Below are 9,774 nucleotides of genomic sequence, written 5' to 3'. Positions count from 1 at the left end.
ATAACATTAACAGATAAACTATAACCAGTTCTAAGAAAGTTTAGTAGAAATCTCTCTGCCTTGGTCCTCTCCAACCTGCACAGTAAATTTTTGTCTACCTATGTGGCACAGAGGATACTGCTCAACATCTGGGCAAACCTTTGAGACATGTGAACAGTGTCTCTACTTGGTATCTAAATTTAATCTGTACCCAAAAAGTTAGTACAGGTTTGCAGAGTATGTCTAAGTGAGCAAGTATAGACAGAGGTGGCTACAGCTTGTCTGTGATCCAAACTGCTGCATTTCTTGTCTGGTTATAAAAGAGCTCTCCCTTTCAGGTAATGTAGGAGTACAGCTTCGAGACCAAAGCTGGCTCATTTCTACCTACCTTGGAGCACCAGCAAAACAAGCTGCTGTCTGTCTGCACCTGTCTGTGAAGACTGTTATGACAGGACATGGGAGTTACAAGACTCATAGTGAAGCCCTGGGGTTTGAGTCTGGGTGGAGGCAGGAGCCAGGTGATATAATTAAGGCAATCTGAAATCAAGAACCAGAGACATATAATGGTCATTAGCCTAAGAGAGTATGGTAGGCCTATGGTTGGATGTAGGGTTTAGCACCAGGAAGCTTGCATTCACTTTGACAAGAGCATAGCTCAACTTCAGATGGAGGGAGTGAAATTCATCAGGTGAATCCAGGAGAAGGAGCAGACAGAGCAACAGCAAGGACAGATGGCTTGGGACAAAACTACAAATAAACAGGGGGTGAATGCCAGCAGGATCCTGAACAGTGAAGCCAAAGACAGTAACAGAGACGCCAAGGCAAGGCAGAGAACAGAGTTCAAGCCACTGTGCTTGTTCTCAGGACATCTTTTGTATACACCCTATCTGCCAACAACTAATGACCTCTGTCTGCTGGCTGTAACATGTGTTTTAGGAACTGGGTCCACTTCCCAAGGGCACAGCATCCAATGGCTGGCCGTGTGAGGTAAAAGTCATCTTCCTTGGCTAGTCACTGCATAGTCATACCTAGAAGGGAATGCATTAATTAACTTTAGTGAAGTTAGAGGAGGACTGTAAAGAAATCTGTGGAACATTTGTTTTCACACAATGTTAATCAGTGTAATGAGGTGCAATCATGTAATGTTCCCATTGAAACCTCTAAGAGCTAGTAGGTATACATATGCTTCCATGTACACTAATTAAATAAGCATATACTTATGAAGGCCTCTACTTCAATATAAGCAGGAACCTTAATTTTTAAGGGGATGAAAAGATGTAATAAACTGGAATTGAGCATATAGTACCTGTAGGGCTGAAGGTGGTACAAGAAGATGGGTTAGCTCTCTGGCATGTATATCAGTCATTATAATAAAAACTTTTCCTGCAGTTGTGTACATATTTGCACACTGCTTGTGAAATGACTTCTGGGAGATTAATTATGATATTTTTATTAATCCAACCAAGTGCATATAACTACAATTCTGTCTGTAGCACCCATTGCTCTTGTGAAGTGCAACAGAACTGGATGCAAGACTTTTTCCCTTGGCACATCTGCTTCTGGTTGGAACTGTGTGTATATATATATATGTATATATATATATATGTGTATGTATATATGTATGTATGTATGTATGACAGAAGCTGGACTTCTGTCAAAGTACCATTTGACCCTATGCCAGCTTTTGGCTTTTCAAAACCAAAAAGCTTTTGGCCTTTGCCATTTAGGCAGTGACTAGTTCATCCCCAGCTCTCCTTTAGACTTACAAAGTATTAGTAAGACTAGTTCTTTTCAGCAGTGAGATGGGTTTTTCAGGATGGGATGTTCTTACATAATTATAAATGTACATGGGAAAATCTAAGTAAAGGGAATTAGCCTGCCTGCTGAATTTTCCCTATTTGCTTGTTTCTGTCAGATATCTTCAAACAATTTTTTTATCTTTCATCAACATACATAAGATGGTAAAATGCACTCACAGTAACATCTTCTGAATTTATTGACAGTGATTTTTGTTTATCCCAAGACAAAAAAAAAAAAAGCACAATAATTTAAAATATTTTTTGTATTTGTTTCACATTAAATAGGGAAATGAAAAAGGTAATGTCATATCTTACAGCATGTTTAGGATACATATCCAAAGCAAATGTGAGGTTTCCAGTGCTTTTTGATTTTTCAGATGACTTCATTATGTTCCAGTAAACAGATTGTAATCATGTCTTATCCTGCTCTAGCTGGAAGCTTTGCCAGGTCTTTCCTTTTTAAAGCAAGAACTCTCCTGTTTGCTTTTTATCAAGTAGTTTAAAAAAGGAAATAATCATGAAGCTTTAGGATTATTGCATCAGATTTAAGAATCACATGGTTTCTCAAGAAATAGCCATGTTTATTTTCAATCTCATGCTGTACAAAAATAATTTATTTTCCATCATTTTAAATTCATTAATGCTCTATTTTAATGAGCCTTTCCATCCTAGATATCCTAATTCTACTGACATTAAACTTTAGTCTCTGTTGCTCTGTGTTGGAAAGTGTGAGTTCAGTCAGCAAAGGCAAATGTTCAGTAGCATTCCAGAAAGGTCTTTTTCTTTCCAGTGACCATAGAGTCCAAGGAGACTGCTCCCCTAGGATGGGTGCCTGAAGTCAGGCAGCATTCATATCCCCTACTTCGCACTCATTTAAATCAACAAAATGCAAATGCAAAGTGGAATGAAGGGTCTTGTCTTCTGGTGGGATTATTTTAAACATTCCCATTACATTTTCTATGCATGCCTGTACATGGCTGGACAGTGAATCAAGCTCTTTCAATTACATGTTCAGCCTGCAACTGATATGAGTAAAGGAAGCAGAATCTAGAGACTCAGCTTGCAGAGAAGCACCTGAAAGAAATTATTATTATTCACAGCTTTAACTACAGCCCTTGTATTTCCACAGCTTTCACTGCTAATCACATGCTTTATAGATCTGTTTTGGAAAGATGTGTCGTTAGAAAATCCCACTCCCAGTTCGATATTCTGTAGTAGGCTGCATGCTACTGTATGTTGGTCACATCTGCATCAATGGTTCAATGCAATAGGAGCAGATCAGCAGCTGGAAATGGCCGGTACTGATTCCTCCATTTAAAGAACCATAGAATCATAGAATAATTTAGGTTGGAAAAGACTTCTAAGATCATTTAGTCTAACCATTAATCCAGCATAGCCAACACGTCCCTAAGTGACACTTCCATAGTGACTCAATCACTTCCCATGGATATATACATATGTGCATGTTATCTTAAATCAGATTTACTGTGATGGCTGAACTATTTTTAGGTTTATATTGTGGGTAGTGCCTACCATACATGTGGCTCAGAATCCTTCTGGTCTAATTATGGTGGCACTGCAGCTGGTATACTTTTGGAGTGAAAGTTCCATTTCCCTCACAAAGAATATCCTATGTATACACCAAGCCCACTCTGCAAACCAAGCTAATGCAGAGTGAGTGAGGATGATCAGAGCATGGACTTTATAGCTTCAGTACTTTTCTGAATAAAAACCCAGCTAGAGATGCAGCTCCTAGATACTGAAGATTGCCTGCTGAGACTGTTCCTGCTCCACTGTACATCAGTGACCAAATCCTCAGCAGGATGAGGACAACTGCCTTTAATTAAAATGCAGTTAATGTAATATTACTGCATATCTGGACCATGAGCTACATCACTATCTCAGCACTGCTAAAGCTGGCATTTAGAATGATGGAAAGCAGTTGGAGAATTTCAGTCTTTCCCTTTACTTTGCTATGTGACATTAATTTGTCTGTAGTGTGTATAGTATGCACAGCTATCCTAGGTCTTACATTCAGGAAGAATTCACTTTTAAAGAATTCACTTTTAAAGAAATTGCTTTAATTTTTTTTGGAAGCAAATAAGATATAGCAGAAGTTACTGTGAAGACTGGATCATAATAATCTAAAAACCTTGTATTTAATTAAATATGCTTCTAATAAATCACCCTTAATATTCTTATATTTGTAGTGTTTCAGAATAATTTGCTGCTGTCCCAAGGCAAGAACTTTTCAGTCTGACAATGAAAGCATTTTGCTCCATCTCATTTAAAATAGACTCATCCAGTCACCTCTTTGGCACCCAGGCATTCAGGGTCCTAGAGAAAGTCAGGAAAAAAAATTCTGTCTGATTAGCACTGTTGAAGGAGATCTGTAGGCTGCGTGTGAGCAGTGTCTATATAAACTGAGATATGAAGACAGGTTTTCTGATAGAGGGAATTAATGTATCAGAGTCTGTGGATTGCAGAACACAAACAGTAGAAGCAGAGAGAGATCTTGTCAATTTGACTGTCAGCAGGCTGTTTGCATGCATAACTATAGTTTCTGTGGTATGGTGGTGAGTAGTATAGATGGGCATATTTTAAAAGGTATTGTCAGAATAACAATGAAGACTGCTAATATTTAGCAAACCTGATGTGGCTGCTGTTACATAGAGGTTGGTAAGGTCTAACCACACTTATTTTGCCAATAGAACTTATTACTTCCATGTTGCAATCTGAAGTCTGTGTGGTAAAATCTCAACTTTTTTCTGATTTAATAAAACTAGCTGACGAATTACCTTTTAATCCTTTTCCTTTAGTGCATGTTGGGATGTTGCATTAATTTATCAGTGATTCATCCTTCACACACTATGCCTATGTTCCTATAACTAGGACTGTTCATGTTATTGACTTGAACTCTATGGCCCAAAGTCACAGCAATTACATCTCAAAGCTGTACTTTTCTTTCATTAAAATTCCCAGTGTTTTAAAAATGCCTTGTTCCCAAAAACCTATTTGAAGTCTAGCTCCTTGACTTTCTCAAGAAAGAAACTCTGAACTTCTTCAGTCCATGTGGAGAAGAATCAGCAATAAGCTTGGCTGCAAAACAACCCCAGGAATAACAATGAAACCCTGGCAGTATTATCACTCTGAAATATCCCATTGCACAGGTCCTTGATCCATTTCAATTTATTCCACTCATCCTTTGGCACCCTGGCAAGTCAAATATCAGTCAGAATCAAAAGTATAGGCAGTTATCTCATCACTGTTGACATCCATCAGTCTTTTGGTCATGTCCTTTGGTCATGTCCTTCATGTGTTCATAATACTGGGATTTGCTGAACTGTCCTGAATGAGCCATCTAAAGCAAATTAAATACTTCTAATTATATCCTTATGGAAAAAACTTTAAAGGGTTTTCTCATTTACTATTTTCTTCTTGCTCATCAGATATTTCTCAGTGGCCTTCCTGTGCTATGTTTGAAAAGCAAGTATAGAAACTTAACTGGAAGAAAGAAAAAATAGGAAAAAAGGAGGACAACCTCGAACTTGGTCAAGAGTGTGCAGAAGCTAATAAGTGAAGGCAGTAACTTTTCAGAAGAGGGCAGAAGGACTAGAAGTGGATTCAGGAAGCATACAAGATGTTTGCAGCCTTCAAATACCAAAAGACTGTATTATGAAGTGTAAGGACATAGAAGGACCTAAAACTTACTTGCCAGGCTCTACTGTACTGTATGGATGCTTTTATGGTCTAGGTTACAGGCATCTTATGCCACATGATAACATCTTATGGCCAAACTAGATTTTCTCACTTGTGTGTACACTTTGTACTCACAGCATACTGACCACATTGTACACTAAAGGTAATGATAGTTCAATCTGTGGTCCATGTAAGAATGGTCAGCACATTGAATCTTCTTCATGGACAAAATCTTCATAGAAATGTCTGTGCTTGTTACTTCTTATGTAGATGATGATTTACTCAAGCTTTCAAAACTGGCAAGTTTATTTAAAATATGTAGTTTATTTAAAGTCTATATGCAAGCCAACTACACTTACACAAATTAGCACAAAGCAGACATTCCTCTGAATCTGAAATAATATCAAAGCATGCCCTTAAGGCCTCCTTTGGGTGCACATCTCCACAGTCTGCTCTGGTAAGTGCCTTTATGTCTGGCAGTTCAAAATCAGCAGAGATATTTTTATCCTTACCCTCTTTCCTGGTAACATTTTCCTTTCTGTTTTACAAATCATCTGTAAAATGTAACATTCAAATATCACAACAAAAATATTTTGGCTTTAATACAGACTAATTATGAAGTGTTTCCAGTATCAGTCTACAAATACACATTAAACAGTCACTTCGCAAGGCAGTGCAAAATCTTCAAGCTATGCTCACATCTGCCTTTGCATCCCAATGGCTCCAGAAAGAAAAGAAAAAATAGGTGGTTCCTCAAATAGTCTGGCAACAACACCAATATGCATATGCCAGTCTAGGAAAGTGTTCCCTCTAAGACTTTTAAAAAGCTTAAAAATATAGGGTTTTGTTTAAAAAGTTGGGGTTTTTTAAATGAGAAAAATGTTTTATTCTGAAGATTTATTATGGATCTTTCTAACCACTTGTGTTCACAGTAAAGATGTGTTCCCATTGTTTCAATGACATTTTCCCAACCCTGGAAAATTAGCTCTTTCTCTACCATTGGTAGGGTAGGCAGGAGGCTGTGGCTGGAAAAGTTGTGATATTATTTTCTTCTAAATCACAGGGAGGCAAAGGGAAGCAAATTCATTGTGCTCCTCTGCTACTTACTGTGTATTGCCCCATGGTCACAATATGCAGACTTGGTAGCTTTGCAGTCTTAGAATAAATGCCTTAGGTCTTCCAGCTTCCACATAGTTACTGAAAAACCAGGTAACAGCCTTCATTAGTGTCATCTCTTTAATCTTCATCAAAGCACTCATCATTCAGTGGATGTGAAGTTGGAAGCCGGTGCTGAACTCCCCAAGAGTCGTCTCCCATAACCTCTTTTCTCCTGGTGACTGTCAAGGTTTATGTGAATGTTCAGCCTCACTTCTCACGACTTGTCTCACAATCTCTGTAGCTTTGCCTTACCAAGTGTAGGTGCTAGTTAAATGCCAGTAACATTCAGAAACTAATTTGTTGTCCACTGCAGTTATTCTCTATGCTTTCACAGAATCACAGAATATGCTGAGTTGGAAGGGACCCATCAGCATCATCAAGTCCAACTCCTGGTCATGTGGAGGAAAATTCAACAATTTTCCTGTTGAAATGATGCAAATAATAAGAAAAACCAAAACAACATAACCCCCTGATGTTATATATCACTGATACCAAAACTCTGTTGACCTGCATATCACCTGTATTTCTATAAAAATTAATGAAGAGAATGAAATGTGGCATGAAAAGCATTATGGACTTTACAGAGAAAATGCAAAATAGAAGAGAAGATTTTAGGAAGTGTAAGTAGATATGTAAGAATTTTCCCCATGAGTCCCACCACAAACCACCCAAAAAGTATTTTGGACTGACAGCCCCTGGTGCAGTGCCACACCAGGCATTGTAGTGCAGAACACTGGGGCCTTTCATCCTGGGGAAGCACTGCCTGTTCACCTGGTCTAGCCAAGCTGCAATGACAGAAGTAATCACAGGGGTAAATAACCTCATGCCAACACCCCGAGTACTTGAAGATTAGCCAGCTATAAGTGTGTCCTGCTCACTGTGTCTGAGGAGTTGAGCTCTGCCATAGCAAAGAGAAGGTGTTACAGCAAGTATTTTACTGCAGTGGTCATATGGTTTCTCTCCAAGATGCAACTGCAGCTTGGTAGTGCATGCAGAGCTGGCCAAGATGGCATCAGGGCAGAGCTAAGGCTGCATCTCAGAACTGGATATATTTCACCTCTGTACTTCCTACAGTTTTGCAGAGCAAGTTTCTGTCATTTAATTTATTCATGTCCCACTCTTTAGAAACTTAATTCCTGCAAGGACAAAGCTAGTGGGTATTTTTCAGCTTGGAGAAGAGGAGATTGAGAGGAAACCTCCTAGCAGTCTACAGCTTTGTTATGAGGGCAAGAAGAGGGGCAGGCACTGATCTCAAGCCTGCCAAAATCCAAGAAGCATTTGGACAAGTCTCTCAGGCACGTGGTGTGACCCCTTGGGGTGGTCCTATTCAGGGCCAGGAGTTTGACTTGATAATCCTTTTGGGTCCCTTCCAATATTGGATATTCTATGATCTCAGAAAGCATTCCTTTCCCCATCCAGGAGCTGTCAGCTGCTGCTGACTGCCCCAAATGGCTACCACAGTCACCATCTGGCTAACGTCACCACCTGGAAAAGTGAATTTTTTCTGTGGCTTAAGATACATTTTTATGGTAACATTTTGCTTCTAATGCAGTTTCTCTCTGTACTAAGTCTGAAGTGCATGTGATCAGTGTGGGAACTGTCTGAGCCTCAGTCTGAGTTCCTATGTGCTTGCTAGCAAAAACATAGTGATTTTCTAAACACATAGTTTGGGAGAGAGTATAATTCTGAAAATAAAACTAAACTTGGTCACTTAAGCTTCTCCAGTATTAGCTATATCAAATTTCAAGAGCAATAGGAATGAGAAAAGCTTATTATTACACTCAAAATGCCATCTTTGAACAGTAAGTACCATTCTGTCTTTAGAGATTATCAGAGCAGTGGTGTTGAGTTTGAAGAAAGTAAGTTCAGACAACAGACTGCAGTGTTATTTAAGAGGAATGGAAGTCTGAAAGCATTTAAATTATACCAATTTAAAATTGGCAGTGAAAACATATTCATAAGTCAGGATAATCTTTGTAAACTAGAGCACCAACATATTTTACAATGCTTGTCCTACAGTTAAAGAAAATTTTTGATTTTTAACTGGAATCAGAAAGAAAGAATAAAAAGCTTGTTTGCAAGAGACCTTCTTGCAAAGGCATATGTGGCAGCCATTATGTACTTTGCATTAATCACACTCTGTTTTGATGCTAGTTCTGCTGAAAACTGGGATGTTGGCCAAGGCATTGGGGTTATTCCCCTTTCTTTCCAAAATATTCCCTGAAATCTTTGACATCCAGAAGCCCCAGGTCAATATCTTGTCTGAGAGATGAAGTCACTAACTGTTTAGACTTCTGTCCACAGCATCAGGAAATGAGATTTGAACATGACCTCTCAGCCTAGGAGTGAGAGGGCCACAGGCTGAGCCACACTGACATATGTCTCTACTACCCTTGCTGCCCAACAGTCCCAGTGAGAGGGAGAGAGGGAGGGAGGAAGGAATGGATGGACAAACGGATGGACAGATGGATGGATGGCAGGCTAGATTCACATACACATATGCACACACATAAAAGCAAGAATGACTGAAAAAGAATGAATGATGAAGATGATGTTGGATGTGTCAGTAGACCGTAGCACACACTTAATATACACTTACACAGATTTAAAAGAAAAGTTGGAATTGTGAGACAGAACAGGCATGATAGAAAATCCTTATAAACTCTTAGGCTTGCATGCGGGGGCAAATGTTTTCCCTGGGGCAATATCTGAACAAAGAGAAGATGTGCAGGTGTCAGGGTGGGGTTACAGTAATAGTCCCCAGGGACTATTGCATGTTTCACAAATTCTATGTTTTTAAGATTAAATTTGGTTAAAAAAGCTTGCATCAAGATTAATTCGCTCCAAGAGAAAATGCCCCTGTGATAAACGACTTCTGTGAGAATGATCCATTTTCACTATTTTTTTTTTTCTTTAACATGATTTCAAAGGTAGTTTCAGCTAAGAGACATTTCCTGACAATCTTTAGTGACCTTTACAGCAGCATAGTCTCAGCCTGAGCTTTTTCCCACCCCCTCCTGCTGCACAAAACCTTGGCTAAGACAGTGACAGTGCAAGTCTGGTTCAGCTCTGCTTGGCACCTGAGTTGAGATCTGTGGAAAATGTTGATCTGGACTCGAGCTGTTATCCAGAGTTAGAC

The 9,774-nt window shown here is 39.1% G+C and overlaps 1 long non-coding RNA gene across 1 annotated transcript; it reads right to left on the bottom strand.

Moving 5' to 3' along the window:
* Positions 1 to 5,809: 5,809 nt before the first annotated feature.
* On the bottom strand, positions 5,810 to 9,774 carry LOC128788793 (uncharacterized). The gene is made up of 3 exons (XR_008431203.1): positions 9,716 to 9,774; positions 6,585 to 6,674; positions 5,810 to 6,031 (listed from the first exon to the last, which is right to left on the bottom strand). It is a non-coding gene; the product is annotated as an uncharacterized LOC128788793 (long non-coding RNA).

The sequence above is a fragment of the Vidua chalybeata genome, chromosome 5 (genome assembly GCF_026979565.1).
Source record: "Vidua chalybeata isolate OUT-0048 chromosome 5, bVidCha1 merged haplotype, whole genome shotgun sequence".
Lineage (NCBI taxonomy): Eukaryota > Metazoa > Chordata > Aves > Passeriformes > Viduidae > Vidua > Vidua chalybeata.
Note: the sequence above shows the minus strand (reverse complement) of the source record. Positions and strands in the feature narration are given on the sequence as shown.